The sequence below is a fragment of the Oncorhynchus keta genome, chromosome 9 (genome assembly GCF_023373465.1).
Source record: "Oncorhynchus keta strain PuntledgeMale-10-30-2019 chromosome 9, Oket_V2, whole genome shotgun sequence".
Classification (NCBI taxonomy): domain Eukaryota; kingdom Metazoa; phylum Chordata; class Actinopteri; order Salmoniformes; family Salmonidae; genus Oncorhynchus; species Oncorhynchus keta.
In genome coordinates, this window is record NC_068429.1 from 21,540,545 (window position 1) to 21,563,156 (window position 22,612).

The 22,612-nt window shown below is 40.5% G+C and overlaps 1 long non-coding RNA gene across 5 annotated transcripts; it reads right to left on the reverse strand.

The window, feature by feature from the left end:
• Window positions 1-2,389: 2,389 nt before the first annotated feature.
• LOC118387396 (uncharacterized) lies at window positions 2,390-16,594 on the reverse strand. 5 transcript variants are annotated; one of them, XR_008143093.1, is made up of 6 exons: window positions 16,042-16,594; window positions 14,466-15,738; window positions 4,476-4,605; window positions 3,554-3,628; window positions 3,343-3,456; window positions 2,390-3,218 (listed from the first exon to the last, which is right to left on the reverse strand). It is a non-coding gene; the product is annotated as an uncharacterized LOC118387396 (long non-coding RNA). The 5 variants fall into 5 exon arrangements; XR_008143091.1 differs by adding an exon at window positions 4,986-6,034 and having other exon boundaries at window positions 15,544-16,590; XR_008143094.1 differs by lacking the exon at window positions 14,466-15,738 and adding an exon at window positions 4,986-5,353 and having other exon boundaries at window positions 16,042-16,585.
• Window positions 16,595-22,612: the final 6,018 nt, after the last annotated feature.

The window sequence follows — 22,612 nt, forward strand, 5'->3', positions numbered from 1 at the left end:
TTTGCCAAAGACTCCAGCCCCCCTAGTCATAGACTGTTCTCTCTGCTACCGCACCTAATCATTCAACGGTTTTCCTTTATTTTGTACTATTTTCTACTTTGTAGAATAATATTGAAGACATCAAAATTGTGAAATAACACATATGGATTCATGTAGAAACCAAAAAAGTGTTAAACAAATCAAAATATACGTTATATTTGAGATTCTTCAAAGTAGCCACCCTTTGCCTTGATGACAGCTTTGTATACTCTAGACATTCTCTCAAGCAGCTTCACGAGGAACGCTTTTGCCACAAACTTGGGAAAAGATGTATTTTGATTTGTTTAACACTTTTTTTGTTACAACATGATTCCATATGTGTTATTTCATAGTTTTGATGTCTTCACTATTATTCTATAACGTAAGAAAATAGTAAAACATAAAGAAAAACAAGTAGGTGTGTCCAAACGTTTGATTCTCATTTGTGGGCTGTTTTCCTCAGCGTTGGTGCCCCCCAATCAGAAAATGGCATGCTGGACTTTCCCGCCATGGTTATGCTAATACCTGTGCCCCCACACATTGACTCTGTACCGCTACCCCCTGTGTATACTGTAGCCCTGTTACTGTTATTTTATTGTTGCTCTTTAATTATTTGTTAGTTCTCTATTTTCTTCTTTATTTTTTTTACTTCAGTTTATTATAGTAAATACTTTACCGTGTATTTTTCTTAAAACTACAGTTGTGGCCAAAAGTTTTGAGAATGACACAAATATTAATTTTCACAAAGTTTGCTGCTTCAGTGTCTAGATATTTTTGTCAGATGTTACTATGGAATACTGAAGAATAATTTCAAGCATTTCATAAGTGTCAATGGCTTTTATTGACAATTACATGAAGTTGATGCAAAGAGTCAATATTTGCAGTGTTGACCCTTCTTTTTCAAGACCTCTGCAATCCGCCCTGGCATGCTGTCAATTAACTTCTGGGCCACATCCTGACTGATGGCAGCCCATTCTTGCATAATCAATGCTTGAAGTTTGTCAGAATTTGTGGGGTTTTGTTTGTCCACCCACCTCTTGAGGATTGACCACAAGTTCTCAATGGGATTAAGGTCTGGGGAGTTTCCTGGCCATGGACCCAAAATATCAATGTTTTTCCTTATGGCAAGGTGCTCCATCATGCTGGAAAAGGCATTGTTCGTCACCAAACTGTTCCTGGATGGTTGGGAGAAGTTGCTCTCAGAGGATGTGTTGGTACCATTCTTTATTCATGGCTGTGTTCTTAGGCAAAATTGTGAGTGAGCCCACTCCCTTGGCTGAGAAGCAACCCCAAAGATGAATGCTCTCAGGATGCTTTACTGTTGGCATGACACAGGACTGATGGTAGCGCTCACCTTGTCTTCTCCGGACAAGCTTTTTTCCGGATTCCCCAAACAATCGGAAAGGGGATTCATCAGAGAAAATTGCGTTACCCCAGTCCTCAGCATTCCAATCCCTATACCTTTAGTAGAATATCAGTCTGTCCCTGATGTTTTTCCTGGAGAAAAGTGGCTTCTTTGCTGCCCTTCTTGACACCAGGCCATCCTCCAAAAGTCTTCGCCTCACTGTGCGTGCAGATGCACTCACACCTGCCTGCTACCATTCCTGAGCAAGCTCTGTACTGGTGGTGCCCCGATCTTGCAGCTCAGTCAACTTTGGGAGATGGTCCTGGCGATTGCTGGACTTTCTTGGGCTGAAGCCTTCTTCACAACAATTTAACCGCTCTCCTTGAAGTTCTTGATGATCCGATAAATGGTTGATTTAGGTGCAATCTTACTGGCAGCAATAACCTTGCCTGTGAAGCCCTTTTTGCGCAAAGCAATGATGATGGCACGTGTCTCCTTGCAGGTAACCGTGGTTGACAGAGGAAGATCAATGATTCCAAACACCACCCTCCTTTTTAAGCTTCCAGTCTGTTATTCAAACTCAATCAGCATGACAGAGTGACCTCCAGCCTTGTCCTCGTCAACGCTCACACCTGTGTTAACGAGAGAATCACTGACATGATGTCAACTGATCCTTTTGTGACAAGGCTGAAATGCAGTGGAAATGTTTTTGGGGGGGATTCAGTTCATTTGCATGGTAAAGAGAGACTTTGCAGTTAATTGCAATTCATCTGATCACTCTTCATAACATTCTGGAGTATATGCAAATTGCCATCATTACAAACCAAGGCAGCAGACTTTGTGAAAATGTATATTTGTGTCTATCTCAAAACTTTTGGCCACGACTGTACATTGTTGGTTAAGGGCCTGCAAGTAAGCATTTCACTGTAAGGTCTGGACCTGTTGTATTCGGTGCATGTGAAAAATACATTTTGATTGGACTTATGTAAAGAAGGACTCTTTATTCAACAATAAAATAATAAAGAGTTCTACAACATCAGCTTTTATTTCATTCAATATGTATTACCCTATAAATCACAAATAATTACATGTTTATACAGATGTGTCTCACATACACCATTACATTCTACTTTTGCACACATTGGTGTCCCTTGGATTCAACAAACCTTTTCACAGTCAGCAGTTAAAAGTCTGAAATGCTCTGAAGGGGCTCCCCAGACGTGGAACCAACTAGTATACCTGTACCATTGCATGTGAACGGGTGAAGAATATCAAAAAGGAGGAATACAGAAGGGTCTCTGGCTGAGAGGAGAGGTACATTGCACTGAATGGTACACTATATGTCTCTATAAAGTCCAGGTCTGGGTGTAGGGAGAGAGCGCATCTCTGTTCAGCCTTGCTTGGGTGGTGTGAGAGCAGACCCCCATGGCTGTGACAGGGACTGGTACAATTAAGGCAGAGTTTAGAATGAAACAATGTTTGTTTAAAATCGACTACATTGCACTCGGACTGCGCAGAATCACTGATCTGCAAATCCCCTCCCAAAAACCAACTCAGTACTTGATCAAGATTCACAATTCTGCGCCTCACCTTGATCCCCTCAAACACGCTGAGAGATACACCTAGTCCCATTCACTCTGACAACAGAGTGGACTGCAGAGGCCTCAGAGTCCTCTGGCTGATCCTTCTCTCGTCCATTATCCCCATGGGCATCCTCTTCTTCCCCATGGGGGTATGACACAACATCTTGTCCAGGTTTCGTTGGATCACCTGACCTGCCTGCTGGAGGTGGGCACTGCCTGCTCCACGCTCGCCATCAGAGGGCTGTCCTCGCTCCGAAGACGCACTACGTCCCCTGAGAAAGAGACCACGCACACATAGATGTATTGATGAATTATATTTGTGACTGGATGACTCAGATAATTACACATAGGTTATGCATCAGACATTAAACATCCATTTGGAGTTTTTTTACTTACCACTTCCTGTGCGAATTCAGGCTTCTTTATAAATGCAGGGCTGCTGGATCCCAATGCTAAGGTCAAGACAGAGAGTGATTATTTCACAGCTCCTGCCATAGCCAGCTTCAGCACCTGAAACACCAGAAATATCATCAAATAGCCTGCTCCCTGACTGACAGCTTGATACTGTCACAAAGTTATTGTAAAGACAGTGAATATTAGCACTCACTTTGAGATGTTGACATATTCCGCTGTCAGTGCTCATAATCTGACCGAACATAGATTGTGCTTTTTCAACATCACCCTGGAAGGAGAATAAAATATATTTAAACACATTTGTATGCCAGAGAGAGAGAGAGAGAGAGATGTCTCTTAGTACATTCAGAGAACCTCGTATTATAGACATTGTTTAGTGATGACAAAGATCAGTCATCTAAAAAATGTACCTTTATAGTTTAATGTGTCTGCCTTCTAATAGTAAAAGGATGCCACCTACTCTCATATAATCCTTTCATAAACAACATGTCTATGGCAATATTGAAGGAGGTTGAGTCCGAAAATAATCCTCTCATGTCCTGTTAGAGAATATAGATAAATAATTGTATTTTTACAACTTCACAAACTACAGTATGTGTAAACGTCAATCAATGCCCTAGTCAAGAGGACTAGAGTTACTATGACAGCACTTAGTTCATGACAGCACTTAGTCCAGAGTTGATTATGACTGTTCCCTGATTGTTGTAGTCCAACTGCTGCATATAAATATTGTTATCTTGTCTGTCAGAGTGGCAGCAGCCATCTCCTCCAGCCCCAGCTCATAGCACAGCCTCATGAACGGGGGACCAAACTTAAACTCTCCAAATGCTACGTTACTGTTATCTTCGTGGTCCCTGGTCAGTGGAACGAACATGCAGAACACACAAACATACACGTAAATAATACAGAACCATAACTAAGAAAGAATGACAACATTAGTCAAACTCCAAGATTGCATTAAATTATTTCAAACTAATGCTTTATCTGTCCGTAACACAGCTGATGAGTAGACTTGATCTTCAGGTCTGTTTTGACAGCTAATTGTCAGGATACTCATCTGGCCAGTGGCCACAATGCATTAGTGAGAAACTAGTATTTTACTGTGTGACCCATACCTGTAGATGGCACCTCTGGCTGTGACCATGTCCTCTGCAGATTGGCATAGGTGTAGAAGCAGTTTCAGGCCATCCTTCAATATTAACTCGTTCTTCTTTAGCTTCCGATTGAATACCTCCAAATAATGACCTGCAGAATAGAAAATGGTCTGTCAACTTCAAAAGAAGTAGTTGAGGTACAGTAGTTAGAGCCAAACAGTAAGGACATGCATATATACACACATACATATACAGTGCATTCAGAAAGTATTCCAGCCTCTGGACTTTTTCCACGTTTTGTTACAGCCCCATTAAAAATGATTCAATTGTTTTTTCGCCCTCATAAATCTACACGCAATACCCCATAATGACTAAGCAAAAACAGGTTTTTAGAAATTCTTGCAAATTTATTAAAAAACAAAAACTGAAATATCACATTCACAGAAGTATTCAGACCCTTTAATCAGTACTTTGTTAACAGCGATTACAGCCTCAAGTCTTCTTGGGTATGACGCTACAAGCTTGGCACACCTGTATTTGGCGGAGTTTCTCCCATTCTTCTCTGCATATCCTCTCAAAATCTGTCAGGTTGGATGGGGAACGTCGCTGCACAGATATTATCAGGTCTCTCCAGAGATGTTCGATCGGGTTCAGGTCCAGGCTCTGGTAGGGCCACTCAAGGACATTCAGAGACTTGTCCCAAAGGCACACTTGCATTGTGTTCTTAGGGTCATTGTCCTGTTGAAAGGTGAATCTTCGACCCAGTCTGAGGTCCTAAGCGCTCTGGAACAGGTTTTCATGATCTCTCTGTACTTTGCTCCGTTCATCTTTCCCTCAATCCTGACTAGTCTCCCAGTACCTGCGCTGAAAAACATCTGCACCGCATGATGCTGCCACCACTATGCTTCATTAATACATTTGCAAATATTTATATCTAGATATTTGCAAATATATCTATCAAACTATCTATCGATCGATAGATATATTTGCAAATATCTAGATAGATAGATAGATAGATAGATAGATAGATAGATAGATAGATAGATAGATAGATAGATTAAACACATACACTACCATTCAAAAGTTTGGGGTCACTTAGAAATGTCCTTGTTTTTGAAAGAAAAGCACATTTTTTTGTCCATTAAAATAACATCAAATTGATCAGAAATATAGACATTGTTAATGTTGTAAATGACTATTGTAGCTGGAAATGACTGATTTTTTAATATAATATCTACATAGGTGTTCAGAGGCCCATTATCAGGAACAATCACTCCTGTGTTCCAATGGCACGTTGTGTTAGCTAACCCAAGTTTAATCTTTTGGCGTTTGTCTTTACTTTATTTTAACAAAATGTATCTGCTATCATTTCTTACAACCGACAAGCTGTTTATCATATACCCTTTTGCCTAGTCGCCTTACGCCTATACATATCTACCTCTATCACTCCAGTATCCCCTGCACAATGTAAATATGGTATTGTGACTGACCCTGTATATCGATTCTTACTTTCTTGTGTTCTTATTTTAATTTCTTGTGTGTTTTTGTTCACAATACCCAAAAATAACACAATGTTCTACCTTGTGTTTAGTGCTGCATTTACTGCATTGTTGTATTTGGCGCTTGCAAGAGGCATGGTACTTGTCCATGTCACTGTACTTGTCCATGTCACATTAAAACTTGAGTAGCCAACTTTTTGATCCGGACACCTGATTAGCCACTGCCTGTTTCCGAAGCTGAAATTCTTGTAGTTTGACAACATCCTCTGACAATAGATGCCTTTTTGCTGAAATGAATGGAGCAACAGGAGCAGAGATGATATTAGACTAGATATTCTCGACCGTCTCTGACAGGAGTACTGTGGTACTGTACTTGCCCATGGAGCTGAACAACTTGTGGAAATTGAGTGCATGCATTACAAATTCGTATAGAAATTTGAAATAGTTCCAGGCTAAATATTAAAACCGGACAAGAAAAGACATCTCAACCGCTGTCACAGCAACAGTGACATTGATTGAGACAGATTCCTCGTGTGGTGGTTTGTCGACAAGGTACTGCACCATAACCATAAAATAAGTTATTAATATACCTCCTACTCGGCATGCCATACAGTCCGATTGTATGCGGCCACAAAGTAAACCTTTTGAGGGACAATCGTGAAGCAGTATTCAGATGCAGCCGCCGACCCTGCCAAGCGCCATGTTGCCCCTGACTGTACTATTGCGAGAACAAAGGGTGAAATGGTTTGGCAATTAAAAAAACATTCTGCTTTCGCTGCGCTGGATTTGTTATAAGCACAGCAATGTATTATGCATTGACTAATTATATTTATTGTTTTACCATACAACTCATAAGTTCAGTGAAGAGCAAAAACTAACAGATAGAAATATATACGTTTTATTCTCCACGTTTTTCACGATTTAGTTGGAACATTCAAAAATGGCTGCGCCCTGTCGTGGCTGTTGACTAGTTTTACGCTGGATTTCCAAATGTCTAGCTAAGACGCATATTTCTTCTGACAAATGGACTATCGAGGAGTAAAATTGTCATTATCTTGCCATCTCAATTCCCATTAGCTGTCCAACGTCTGGTTGTGTTTATAACAAACGAAACGAATTTCGCACATGCACATACTGAACATAAATCTATTACATCCTACAACCGGAAGGGGGCAGTGTCCCATACACAATATGCACCCTCCAAACTATGACCTGAGCTTTCCTTCCCTGTTTTAGAGAGCAATAGTAATTGTGTCTTTTTATGGGCAACTCACGACTTTACATGCACTTACTCTGCCATGGCTCAAGCCTTTTTCTTCTTTTTATTTTTTTTAATTTTTATAAACGCCGAAAATAAGGTCTGTGGTAAACTCAGACTTAGGAGCAGTGGTGTAGTAAGTGGTGCCTTGAGAAGTGGGTATACAAAAATTGCGGTATATGCACTAACTCATTACTAAATTATTTAATGTAATAAATTAAACATTAAACCTTGAAAACAATTCATGGTAACCTCGTAAACAATTAATTTAGACCCAGCGTTTATTTGAAACGGGTGTTTATTTGATGAAATGTGTGCCGTTGCCTGGCTGTTAAAAGGGACAGGCAGCAATTTGAGACTCAGCGTTTAGTTGAAGTTTTACAGTATGCGTTCTCCTAACCTATTGGTTTTCTTTCAACTTTATTTTTGTCTTAGCAGCCTATGATAGTTGTTGCATCTTTAGATCTCCCCTCTTTCTAAATTTCTAACCAATATTTCCATCTCTGTCCATGAAATGTATGTGCTGTGTGCATTTTGGAACATCCACACATAGGCATATTGCCTTGCCTTGTGCACATTTCACTCGGGTACTAGATTATGTGTAAGATTGAGGGAGGGGGGTTAATATATAAACCTGCCTGATGACCTCATCGTTGTCATAAACTACTCCTATTGGGACTCTCTGACCCATAACAGTATGCTGCCTGTCAGTGCACATTTTTCGACAGGAGAGAATATATAGCTCAGCACCAGTGAGCAGTGCTGGTCCCCATAGCCCTAGTTCCTTCAGAACGGTACAGAAGGGTCTGATCAATTTGCTGCTGGCTAATTTCCCAGTTTCATATTTCTCCTCTGCAGCAGAATGAGCATCCCTAATGGACCTGAGAGAGAGAGAGAGAGAGAGAGAGAGAGAGAGAGAGAGAGAGAGAGAACAGGGAGAGAGAGTGAGAGAGAGCAGGGAGAGAGAGGGAGAGAGAACAGGGAGGGAGGAAAAAGAGAGAGACCCAGTGAGAGAGAGAGAGATACAGAGAAATAGAGAGAGTTTCCTGTCTGCTCCCTAACGACAGCAGCGCTAGACTATCTGGGAGCATCCTAAATTCATTATTGATGACATCTCTAACCTGTGAGAGCTTTTCTACACAGCCATGTTGATTTGATTCACATGGTTCTCAATACATGAATGCCCAAAGAGAGAGAGAGAGAGAGAGAGAGAGAGAGAGAGAGAGAGAGAGAGAGAGAGAACAGGGAGAGAGAGAGAGAGAGAGAGAGCAGGGAGAGAGAGGGAGAGAGAACAGGGAGGGGGAAAAGAGAGAGACCCAGTGAGAGAGAGAGAGATACAGAGAAATAGAGAGTTTCCTGTCTGCTCCCTAACGACAGCAGCGCTAGACTATCTGGGAGCATCCTAAATTCATTATTGATGACATCTCTAACCTGTGAGAGCTTTTCTACACAGCCATGTTGATTTGATTCACATGGTTCTCAATACATGAATGCCCAAAGAGAGAGAGAGAGCGAGAGAGAGAGAGAGAGAGAGAGAGAGAGAGAGAGAGATACAGAGAAATAGAGAGAGTTTCCTGTCTGCTCCCTAACGACAGCAGCGCTAGACTATCTGGGAGCATCCTAAATTCATTATTGATGACATCTCTAACCTGTGAGAGCTTTTCTAAACAGCCATGTTGATTTGATTCACATGGTTCTCAATACATGAATGCCCAAAGAGAGAGAGAGAGAGGGAGAGAGAGAGAGAGAGATACAGAGAAATAGAGAGAGTTTCCTGTCTGCTCCCTAACGACAGCAGCGCTAGACTATCTGGGAGCATCCTAAATTCATTATTGATGACATCTCTAACCTATGAGAGCTTTTCTACACAGCCATGTTGATTTGATTCACATGGTTCTCAATACATTAATGCCCAAATTCTCCCATAAGTGGTTGCCTCAAACTTAAACTTTTTGGATAAGTAATATCCATATATTACCAGTTTGTTACAGAAATCCAAACATTTGTTTTTTGAGTAAGTAGTACATATATTAAAGTGAGTTGAATAATAACCAAAGATAGTTGTTATCTCTTGCTTTGAGGCAGAACAGTGGGAGTGGAATGGAAACTATTCACAATTACTTTAAGTCCCATAGAATCCTGAATGTGTCTCCCTCACACTTAAACTTAGTGTGCTTTGTTAGAAGCCTGCCCAGTTCTCTAAGTTAAAAGCACAATCTGTAATATATGAACTTGAGGTTTTTAGGGATTGATCCTGTGGTTCAAGTCAAGGAGGGGTTTCTATAGAGCACTAAATAACTGTAGCTTGTCTGTTTAATGTTCTGGTGCATGCCATCCCAGCTAGCACATTATGTTCTAAAAACCATATGTTTCTTAGAGCTTGGTGAGCGCGTGGTTGTCCTGTGGTTATTTTGTGTACAACCTTCCCACAACTTTATGGGAATGGTGCAAGATAGTTGTTTGGCTTTGGAATATTCTCAGCCCATTTACGGAACTTGACAAAAACATTTTGGGGGGTAATTTAATTACTTTAACGGAATATTTCGTAAAAGATCAAAGATGCTTACATTTAGTTCAGAGAACATTATTAAGAAACAATGTTCTTCTGTGGGAATTTCAGTTCTTCAGCATAATGTTGCCTACAGGTTTCCTCATGGTTCTATTTAAAGTCAAATTGTTCCAAGAACGTTAAGAATAAACACTATTCTGTGGGAATTTCTGTACTTCAGCATTACATTATCTAGAGGTTTCCTCGTGGTTCTATTTAAAGTCATGTTCACAAATTGTCCCGAGAACGTTCCAAGAAAACTTTCCATAAAATACAATATAGCCTCCAACACTCTACTCAGCAAACTGGATGTAGTCTATAAGAGTGCCATCCGTTTTGTCACCAAAGCCCCATATACTACCCACCACTGCGACCTGTATGCTCTCGTTGGCTGACAATCACTACATATTTGTCGCCAAACACACTGGCTCCAGGTCATCTATAAGTCAATGCTTGGAAAAAGCCCCGCCTTATCTCAGCTCACTTGTCACCATAGCAACACCAGTAGCACGCGCTCCAGCAGGTATATATATTTGGGGCGGCAGCGTAGCCTAGTGGTTAGAGCTAGCAACCGGAAGGTTGTGAGTTCAAACCCCCGAGCTGACAAGGTACAATCTGTCATTCTGCCCCTGAACAGGCAGTTAACCCACTGTTCCCAGGCCGTCATTGAAAATAAGAATGTGTTCATAACTGACTTGCCTGGTTAAATAAAGGTAAAATTTAAAATTTTAAAAATTAAAAATATGTCACCGGTCACCCCCAAAGCCAATACTTCCTTTGGCCACTCTGCTTCCAATGACTAGAACGAGTTGCAAAAATCACTGAAGCACTGTCTTATATATCGCTTTATTAAGCATCAGCTGTCAGAGCAGCTTACCGATCACTGTACCTGTACACAGCCCATCTGTAAATAGCACACCTGACTACCTCACCCCCATATTGTTACTTACCCTCTCGCTCTTTTGCACCCCAGTATCTCTCCTTGCTTGTTAATGCTAAATTGTAATTATTTTGCCTCCATGGCCTATTTATTGCCTGCCTTCCCTACTCTTCTACATTTACACACACTGTACATATATTTTTCTATTGTGTTATTGACTGTACGTTTGTTTATGTGTGTGTGTTGTTGTTTTTGTCTCACTGCTTTGCTTTATCTTGCCCAGGTTGCAGTTGTAAATGAGAACTTGTTCTCAACTGGCCTACATGGTTAAATGAAGGTGAAATACAATTTAAATAAATAGAAACCACAACAAAACTTTAGTACTGTTCAGAGAACAATGTTAGTCTGTTCAGTCTCACGATGTTATTTAAAAACCAATACAGCACCAATCAAAAGTTTGGACACCTACTCATTCAGGGGTTCTTCTTTATTTTCATTATTTTCTACATTGTAGAATAGTGAAGACATCAAAACTATGAAATAACATATATGGAATCATGTAGTAACCAAAAAAGTGTTAAACATATTTATATTTTATATTCTTCAAAGTAGCCTTTGCCTTGATGAGGGCTTTGAACACTCTTGGCATTCTCTCAACCAGCTTCACGAGGAATGTTTTTCCAACAGTTTTGAAGGAGTTCCCACATATACTGAGCACATGTTGGCTGCTTTTCCTTCACTCTGCTTTCCAACTCATCCTAAACCATCTCAATCGGGTTGAAGCCAGGTGATTGTGGATGTCAGGTCATCTGATGCAGCAATCCATCACTCTCCTTGGTCAAATAACTCTTACAGAGCCTGGAAGTGTGTTGGGTCATTGTCCTGTTGTAAAACAAATGATAGTCCCACGGCGCAAACCAGATGGAATGGCATATCGCTGCAGAATGCTGTGGTAGCCATGCTGGTTAAGTGGGCCTTGAATTGTAAATAAATCACTGACAGTGTCACCAGCAAAGCACCATCACATCTCCTCCTCCATGCTTCACATTGGGAACAGCACATGCAGAGATCATCCGTTCATCTACTCTGCATCTCACAAAGACATGGCAGTTGGAACCAGAAATCTCAAATTTGGACTCATCAGACCAAAGGACAGATATCCACCAGTCTAATGTCCATTGCTCATGTTTCTTGGCCCAAGAAAGTCTCTTCTTTGTATTGGTGTCCTTTAGTAGTGATTTCTTTGCAGCAATTCGATCATGAAGGCCTGATTCACGCAGTCTCCTCTGAACAGTTGATGTTGATATGTGTCTGTTACTTTAACTTTGTGAAGAATTTATTTGGGCTGCAATCACATTGGTGTCCCTTGGATTCAACAAACCTTTTCACAGTCAGCAGTTAAAAGTCTGAAATGCTCTGAAGGGGCTCCCCAGACGTGGAACCAACTAGTATACCTGTACCATTGCATGTGAACGGGTGAAGAATATCAAAAAGGAGGAATACAGAAGGGTCTCTGGCTGAGAGGAGAGGTACATTGCACTGAATGGTACACTATATGTCTCTATAAAGTCCAGGTCTGGGTGTAGGGAGAGAGCGCATCTCTGTTCAGCCTTGCTTGGGTGGTGTGAGAGCAGACCCCCATGGCTGTGACAGGGACTGGTACAATTAAGGCAGAGTTTAGAATGAAACAATGTTTGTTTAAAATCGACTACATTGCACTCGGACTGCGCAGAATCACTGATCTGCAAATCCCCTCCCAAAAACCAACTCAGTACTTGATCAAGATTCACAATTCTGCGCCTCACCTTGATCCCCTCAAACACGCTGAGAGATACACCTAGTCCCATTCACTCTGACAACAGAGTGGACTGCAGAGGCCTCAGAGTCCTCTGGCTGATCCTTCTCTCGTCCATTATCCCCATGGGCATCCTCTTCTTCCCCATGGGGTATGACACAACATCTTGTCCAGGTTTCGTTGGATCACCTGACCTGCTTGCTGGAGGTGGGCACTGCCTGCTCCACGCTCGCCATCAGAGGGCTGTCCTCGCTCCGAAGACGCACTACGTCCCCTGAGAAAGAGACCACGCACACATAGATGTATTGATGAATTATATTTGTGACTGGATGACTCAGATAATTACACATAGGTTATGCATCAGACATTAAACATCCATTTGGAGTTTTTTTTACTTACCACTTCCTGTGCGAATTCAGGCTTCTTTATAAATGCAGGGCTGCTGGATCCCAATGCTAAGGTCAAGACAGAGAGTGATTATTTCACAGCTCCTGCCATAGCCAGCTTCAGCACCTGAAACACCAGAAATATCATCAAATAGCCTGCTCCCTGACTGACAGCTTGATACTGTCACAAAGTTATTGTAAAGACAGTGAATATTAGCACTCACTTTGAGATGTTGACATATTCCGCTGTCAGTGCTCATAATCTGACCGAACATAGAGGGTGCTTTTTCAACATCACCCTGGAAGGAGAATAAAATATATTTAAACACATTTGTATGCCAGAGAGAGAGATGTCTCTTAGTACATTCAGAGAACCTCGTATTATAGACATTGTTTAGTGATGACAAAGATCAGTCATCTAAAAATGTACCTTTATAGTTTAATGTGTCTGCCTTCTAATAGTAAAAGGATGCCACCTACTCTCATATAATCCTTTCATAAACAACATGTCTATGGCAATATTGAAGGAGGTTGAGTCCGAAAATAATCCTCTCATGTCCTGTTAGAGAATATAGATAAATAATTGTATTTTTACAACTTCACAAACTACAGTATGTGTAAACGTCAATCAATGCCCTAGTCAAGAGGACTAGAGTTACTATGACAGCACTTAGTTCATGACAGCACTTAGTCCAGAGTTGATTATGACTGTTCCCTGATTGTTGTAGTCCAACTGCTGCATATAAATATTGTTATCTTGTCTGTCAGAGTGGCAGCAGCCATCTCCTCCAGCCCCAGCTCATAGCACAGCCTCATGAACGGGGACCAAACTTAAACTCTCCAAATGCTACGTTACTGTTATCTTCGTGGTCCCTGGTCAGTGGAACGAACATGCAGAACACACAAACATACACGTAAATAATACAGAACCATAACTAAGAAAGAATGACAACATTAGTCAAACTCCAAGATTGCATTAAATTATTTCAAACTAATGCTTTATCTGTCCGTAACACAGCTGATGAGTAGACTTGATCTTCAGGTCTGTTTTGACAGCTAATTGTCAGGATACTCATCTGGCCAGTGGCCACAATGCATTAGTGAGAAACTAGTATTTTACTGTGTGACCCATACCTGTAGATGGCACCTCTGGCTGTGACCATGTCCTCTGCAGATTGGCATAGGTGTAGAAGCAGTTTCAGGCCATCCTTCAATATTAACTCGTTCTTCTTTAGCTTCCGATTGAATACCTCCAAATAATGACCTGCAGAATAGAAAATGGTCTGTCAACTTCAAAAGAAGTAGTTGAGGTACAGTAGTTAGAGCCAAACAGTAAGGACATGCATATATACACACATACATATACAGTGCATTCAGAAAGTATTCCAGCCTCTGGACTTTTTCCACGTTTTGTTACAGCCCCATTAAAAATGATTCAATTGTTTTTTTCGCCCTCATAAATCTACACGCAATACCCCATAATGACTAAGCAAAAACAGGTTTTTAGAAATTCTTGCAAATTTATTAAAAAACAAAAACTGAAATATCACATTCACAGAAGTATTCAGACCCTTTAATCAGTACTTTGTTAACAGCGATTACAGCCTCAAGTCTTCTTGGGTATGACGCTACAAGCTTGGCACACCTGTATTTGGCGGAGTTTCTCCCATTCTTCTCTGCATATCCTCTCAAAATCTGTCAGGTTGGATGGGGAACGTCGCTGCACAGATATTATCAGGTCTCTCCAGAGATGTTCGATCGGGTTCAGGTCCAGGCTCTGGTAGGGCCACTCAAGGACATTCAGAGACTTGTCCCAAAGGCACACTTGCATTGTGTTCTTAGGGTCATTGTCCTGTTGAAAGGTGAATCTTCGACCCAGTCTGAGGTCCTAAGCGCTCTGGAACAGGTTTTCATGATCTCTCTGTACTTTGCTCCGTTCATCTTTCCCTCAATCCTGACTAGTCTCCCAGTACCTGCGCTGAAAAACATCTGCACCGCATGATGCTGCCACCACTATGCTTCATTAATACATTTGCAAATATTTATATCTAGATATTTGCAAATATATCTATCAAACTATCTATCGATCGATAGATATATTTGCAAATATCTAGATAGATAGATAGATAGATAGATAGATAGATAGATAGATAGATAGATAGATAGATAGATAGATAGATAGATAGATAGATAGATAGATTAAACACATACACTACCATTCAAAAGTTTGGGGTCACTTAGAAATGTCCTTGTTTTTGAAAGAAAAGCACATTTTTTTGTCCATTAAAATAACATCAAATTGATCAGAAATATAGACATTGTTAATGTTGTAAATGACTATTGTAGCTGGAAATGACTGATATTTTAATATAATATCTACATAGGTGTTCAGAGGCCCATTATCAGGAACAATCACTCCTGTGTTCCAATGGCACGTTGTGTTAGCTAACCCAAGTTTAATCTTTTTTGCGTTTGTCTTTACTTTATTTTAACAAAATGTATCTGCTATCATTTCTTACAACCGACAAGCTGTTTATCATATACCCTTTTGCCTAGTCGCCTTACGCCTATACATATCTACCTCTATCACTCCAGTATCCCCTGCACAATGTAAATATGGTATTGTGACTGACCCTGTATATCGATTCTTACTTTCTTGTGTTCTTATTTTAATTTCTTGTGTGTTTTTGTTCACAATACCCAAAAATAACACTATGTTCTACCTTGTGTTTAGTGCTGCATTTACTGCATTGTTGTATTTGGAGCTTGCAAGAGAGGCATGTCACTGTACTTGTCCATGTCACATTAAAACTTGAGTAGCCAACTTTTTGATCCGGACACCTGATTAGCCACTGCCTGTTTCCGAAGCTGAAATTCTTGTAGTTTGACAACATCCTCTGACAATAGATGCCTTTTTGCTGAAATGAATGGAGCAACAGGAGCAGAGATGATATTAGACTAGATATTCTCGACCGTCTCTGACAGGAGTACTGTGGTACTGTACTTGCCCATGGAGCTGAACAACTTGTGGAAATTGAGTGCATGCATTACAAATTCGTATAGAAATTTGAAATAGTTCCAGGCTAAATATTAAAACCGGACAAGAAAAGACATCTCAACCGCTGTCACAGCAACAGTGACATTGATTGAGACAGATTCCTCGTGTGGTGGTTTGTCGACAAGGTACTGCACCATAACCATAAAATAAGTTATTAATATACCTCCTACTCGGCATGCCATACAGTCCGATTGTATGCGGCCACAAAGTAATCCTTTTGAGGGACAATCGTGAAGCAGTATTCAGATGCAGCCGCCGACCCTGCCAAGCGCCATGTTGCCCCTGACTGTACTATTGCGAGAACAAATGGTGTGAAATGGTTTGGCAATTAAAAAACATTCTGCTTTCGCTGCGCTGGATTTGTTATAAGCACAGCAATTTATTATGCATTGACTAATTATATTTATTGTTTTACCATACAACTCATAAGTTCAGTGAAGAGCAAAAAACTAACAGATAGAAATATATACGTTTTATTCTCCACGTTTTTCACGATTTAGTTGGAACATTCAAAAATGGCTGCGCCCTGTCGTGGCTGTTGACTAGTTTTACGCTGGATTTCCAAATGTCTAGCTAAGACGCATATTTCTTCTGACAAATGGACTATCGAGGAGTAAAATTGTCATTATCTTGCCATCTCAATTCCCATTAGCTGTCCAACGTCTGGTTGTGTTTATAACAAACGAAACGAATTTCGCACATGCACATACTGAACATAAATCTATTACATCCTACAACCGGAAGGGGGCAGTGTCCCATACACAATATGCACCCTCCAAACTATGACCTGAGCTTTCCTTCCCTGTTTTAGAGAGCAATAGTAATTGTGTCTTTTTATGGGCAACTCACGACTTTACATGCACTTACTCTGCCATGGCTCAAGCCTTTTTCTTCTTTTTATTTTTTTTAATTTTTATAAACGCCGAAAATAAGGTCTGTGGTAAACTCAGACTTAGGAGCAGTGGTGTAGTAAGTGGTGCCTTGAGAAGTGGGTATACAAAAATTGCGGTATATGCACTAACTCATTACTAAATTATTTAATGTAATAAATTAAACATTAAACCTTGAAAACAATTCATGGTAACCTCGTAAACAATTAATTTAGACCCAGCGTTTATTTGAAACGGGTGTTTATTTGATGAAATGTGTGCCGTTGCCTGGCTGTTAAAAGGGACAGGCAGCAATTTGAGACTCAGCGTTTAGTTGAAGTTTTACAGTATGCGTTCTCCTAACCTATTGGTTTTCTTTCAACTTTATTTTTGTCTTAGCAGCCTATGATAGTTGTTGCATCTTTAGATCTCCCCTCTTTCTAAATTTCTAACCAATATTTCCATCTCTGTCCATGAAATGTATGTGCTGTGTGCATTTTGGAACATCCACACATAGGCATATTGCCTTGCCTTGTGCACATTTCACTCGGGTACTAGATTATGTGTAAGATTGAGGGAGGGGGGTTAATATATAAACCTGCCTGATGACCTCATCGTTGTCATAAACTACTCCTATTGGGACTCTCTGACCCATAACAGTATGCTGCCTGTCAGTGCACATTTTTCGACAGGAGAGAATATATAGCTCAGCACCAGTGAGCAGTGCTGGTCCCCATAGCCCTAGTTCCTTCAGAACGGTACAGAAGGGTCTGATCAATTTGCTGCTGGCTAATTTCCCAGTTTCATATTTCTCCTCTGCAGCAGAATGAGCATCCCTAATGGACCTGAGAGAGAGAGAGAGAGAGAGAGAGAGAGAGAACAGGGAGAGAGAACAGGGAGAGAGAGTGAGAGAGAGCAGGGAGAGAGAGGGAGAGAGAACAGGGAGGGGGAAAAGAGAGAGACCCAGTGAGAGAGAGAGAGAGATACAGAGAAATAGAGAGAGTTTCCTGTCTGCTCCCTAACGACAGCAGCGCTAGACTATCTGGGAGCATCCTAAATTCATTATTGATGACATCTCTAACCTGTGAGAGCTTTTCTACACAGCCATGTTGATTTGATTCACATGGTTCTCAATACATGAATGCCCAAAGAAGAGAGAGAGAGAGAGAGAGAGAGAGAGAGAGAGAGAGAGAGAGAGAGAACAGGGAGAGAGAGAGAGAGAGAGCAGGGAGAGAGAGGGAGAGAGAACAGGGAGGGAGGAAAAAGAGAGAGACCCAGTGAGAGAGAGAGAGATACAGAGAAATAGAGAGAGTTTCCTGTCTGCTCCCTAACGACAGCAGCGCTAGACTATCTGGGAGCATCCTAAATTCATTATTGATGACATCTCTAACCTGTGAGAGCTTTTCTACACAGCCATGTTGATTTGATTCACATGGTTCTCAATACATGAATGCCCAAAAGAGAGAGAGAGAGAGAGAGAGAGAGAGAGAGAGAGAGAGAGATACAAAGAAATAGAGAGAGTTTCCTGTCTGCTCCCTAACGACAGCAGCGCTAGACTATCTGGGAGCATCCTAAATTCATTATTGATGACATCTCTAACCTGTGAGAGCTTTTCTAAACAGCCATGTTGATTTGATTCACATGGTTCTCAATACATGAATGCCCAAAGAGAGAGAGAGAGAGGGAGAGAGAGAGAGAGAGATACAGAGAAATAGAGAGAGTTTCCTGTCTGCTCCCTAACGACAGCAGCGCTAGACTATCTGGGAGCATCCTAAATTCATTATTGATGACATCTCTAACCTATGAGAGCTTTTCTACACAGCCATGTTGATTTGATTCACATGGTTCTCAATACATTAATGCCCAAATTCTCCCATAAGTGGTTGCCTCAAACTTAAACTTTTTGGATAAGTAATATCCATATATTACCAGTTTGTTACAGAAATCCAAACATTTGTTTTTTGAGTAAGTAGTACATATATTAAAGTGAGTTGAATAATAACCAAAGATAGTTGTTATCTCTTGCTTTGAGGCAGAACAGTGGGAGTGGAATGGAAACTATTCACAATTACTTTAAGTCCCATAGAATCCTGAATGTGTCTCCCTCACACTTAAACTTAGTGTGCTTTGTTAGAAGCCTGCCCAGTTCTCTAAGTTAAAAGCACAATCTGTAATATATGAACTTGAGGTTTTTAGGGATTGATCCTGTGGTTCAAGTCAAGGAGGGGTTTCTATAGAGCACTAAATAACTGTAGCTTGTCTGTTTAATGTTCTGGTGCATGCCATCCCAGCTAGCACATTATGTTCTAAAACCATATGTTTCTTAGAGCTTGGTGAGCGCGTGGTTGTCCTATGGTTATTTTGCGTACAACCTTCCCACAACTTTATGGGAATGGTGCAAGATAGTTGTTTGGCTTTGGAATATTCTCAGCCCATTTACGGAACTTGACAAAAACATTTTGGGGGGTAATTTAATTACTTTAACGGAATATTTCGTAAAAGATCAAAGATGCTTACATTTAGTTCAGAGAACATTATTAAGAAACAATGTTCTTCTGTGGGAATTTCAGTTCTTCAGCATAATGTTGCCTACAGGTTTCCTCATGGTTCTATTTAAAGTCAAATTGTTCCAAGAACGTTAAGAATAAACACTATTCTGTGGGAATTTCTGTACTTCAGCATTACATTATCTAGAGGTTTCCTCGTGGTTCTATTTAAAGTCATGTTCACAAATTGTCCCGAGAACGTTCCAAGAAAACTTTCCATAAAATACAATATAGCCTCCAACACTCTACTCAGCAAACTGGATGTAGTCTATAAGAGTGCCATCCGTTTTGTCACCAAAGCCCCATATACTACCCACCACTGCGACCTGTATGCTCTCGTTGGCTGACAATCACTACATATTTGTCGCCAAACACACTGGCTCCAGGTCATCTATAAGTCAATGCTTGGAAAAAGCCCCGCCTTATCTCAGCTCACTTGTCACCATAGCAACACCAGTAGCACGCGCTCCAGCAGGTATATATATTTGGGGCGGCAGCGTAGCCTAGTGGTTAGAGCTAGCAACCGGAAGGTTGTGAGTTCAAACCCCCGAGCTGACAAGGTACAATCTGTCATTCTGCCCCATAACAGGCTGTCATTGAAAATAAGAATGTGTTCATAACTGACTTGCCTGGTTAAATAAAGGTAAAATTTAAAATAAAAAAAAATTAAAAATATGTCACCGGTCACCCCCAAAGCCAATACTTCCTTTGGCCACTCTGCTTCCAATGACTAGAACGAGTTGCAAAAATCACTGAAGCACTGTCTTATATATCGCTTTATTAAGCATCAGCTGTCAGAGCAGCTTACCGATCACTGTACCTGTACACAGCCCATCTGTAAATAGCACACCTGACTACCTCACCCCCATATTGTTACTTACCCTCTCGCTCTTTTGCACCCCAGTATCTCTCCTTGCTTGTTAATGCTAAATTGTAATTATTTTGCCTCCATGGCCTATTTATTGCCTGCCTTCCCTAGAAAAAAATAGAAAAATACATTTCCACACACTGTACATATATTTTTCTATTGTGTTATTGACTGTACGTTTGTTTATGTGTAACTCTGTGTTGTTGTTTTTGTCTCACTGCTTTGCTTTATCTTGCCCAGGTTGCAGTTGTAAATGAGAACTTGTTCTCAACTGGCCTACATGGTTAAATGAAGGTGAAATACAATTTAAATAAATAGAAACCACAACAAAACTTTAGTACTGTTCAGAGAACAATGTTAGTCTGTTCAGTCTCACGATGTTATTTAAAAACCAATACAGCACCAATCAAAAGTTTGGACACCTACTCATTCAGGGGTTTTCTTTATTTTCATTATTTTCTACATTGTAGAATAGTGAAGACATCAAAACTATGAAATAACATATATGGAATCATGTAGTAACCAAAAAGTGTTAAACATATTTATATTTTATATTCTTCAAAGTAGCCTTTGCCTTGATGAGGGCTTTGAACACTCTTGGCATTCTCTCAACCAGCTTCACGAGGAATGCTTTTCCAACAGTTTTGAAGGAGTTCCCACATATACTGAGCACATGTTGGCTGCTTTTCCTTCACTCTGCTTTCCAACTCATCCTAAACCATCTCAATCGGGTTGAAGCCAGGTGATTGTGGATGTCAGGTCATCTGATGCAGCAATCCATCACTCTCCTTGGTCAAATAACTCTTACAGAGCCTGGAAGTGTGTTGGGTCATTGTCCTGTTGTAAAACAAATGATAGTCCCACGAAGCGCAAACCAGATGGAATGGCATATCGCTGCAGAATGCTGTGGTAGCCATGCTGGTTAAGTGGGCCTTGAATTGTAAATAAATCACTGACAGTGTCACCAGCAAAGCACCATCACATCTCCTCCTCCATGCTTCACATTGGGAACAGCACATGCAGAGATCATCCGTTCATCTACTCTGCATCTCACAAAGACATGGCAGTTGGAACCAGAAATCTCAAATTTGGACTCATCAGACCAAAGGACAGATATCCACCAGTCTAATGTCCATTGCTCATGTTTCTTGGCCCAAGAAAGTCTCTTCTTTGTATTGGTGTCCTTTAGTAGTGATTTCTTTGCAGCAATTCGATCATGAAGGCCTGATTCACGCAGTCTCCTCTGAACAGTTGATGTTGATATGTGTCTGTTACTTTAACTTTGTGAAGAATTTATTTGGGCTGCAATCTGAGGTACAGTTAACTCCAATGAACTTATCCTCTGCAGCAGAGGTAACTCTGGGTCTTCCTTTCCTGTGGCAGTCCTCATGAGAGCCATTTTCATCAAAGCTCTTGATGTTATTTTGCAACTGCACATAAAGAAAAGTTCTTGACATTTTCCATTTTGACTGACCTTCATGTCTTAAAGTAATGATGGACTATCGTTTCTCTTTGCTTATTTGAGCTGTTCTTGCCATAATATGGACTAGGTATTTTACCAAATTGGGCTATCTTCTGTATACCACCCCTACCTTGTCACAACACAACTGATTGGTTCAAACGCATTAAGAATACATCAATTCCACAAATTACCTTTAACAAGGCACACCTGTTAATTAAAATGCAATCCAGGTGACTACCTCATGAAGCTGGTTGAGAGAATGCCAAGAGTGTGCAAAACTGTCACCAAGGCAAAGGATGGCTACTTTGAAGAATCTCAAATATAAAATATATTTAGATTTGTTTAACACTTTTTTGGTTACTACATGATTCCATCTGTGTTATTTCATAGTGTTGATGTCTTCACTATTATTCTACAAAGTAGAAAATAGTAAAAAATAAATGAAAACCCTTGAATGAGTAGGTCTGTCCAAACGTTTGACTGGTACTGTACATTCGTTCTCAGCATCAACAAAACTCTATCCTTTATCTTGTTAAGTGTGTTCAGGTGTGTTGGCCGCACCCACTAATTTGCCACACCCGATCTTAATGAGTGCTTGCTTTCTTTAAAATGGGGTCTGTGTGAATAGACTAAAATGAACAGCCTTGAATGAGTAAAAAAACATGGCATGCTAGCGCCATCCTGGTGGAGCAGTGAACTAATGCAATGGAGTGAGAACAGAAGAATATACCGTAGGTTTGAATTTCATGATTCATGCCTAAGGTATTAATTGCCCTGTGTCCTATCTGTGCTTGGAGTTCAAAAAAGTTAACCAAAAATAAGATAACAGTGTTATTAAAAATCGTATTGAAACATTCAGTTAAAGTTTTAAGGAAGTTATTCAAAAACCTCCAAATAACCTATAACTTCCATTCTCAGTGTTACTAAAAACCTCCCAGGAAAACTTTCAATGAACCAGAGTAAAACTTTCTTAGAACCTCCCTGCAACC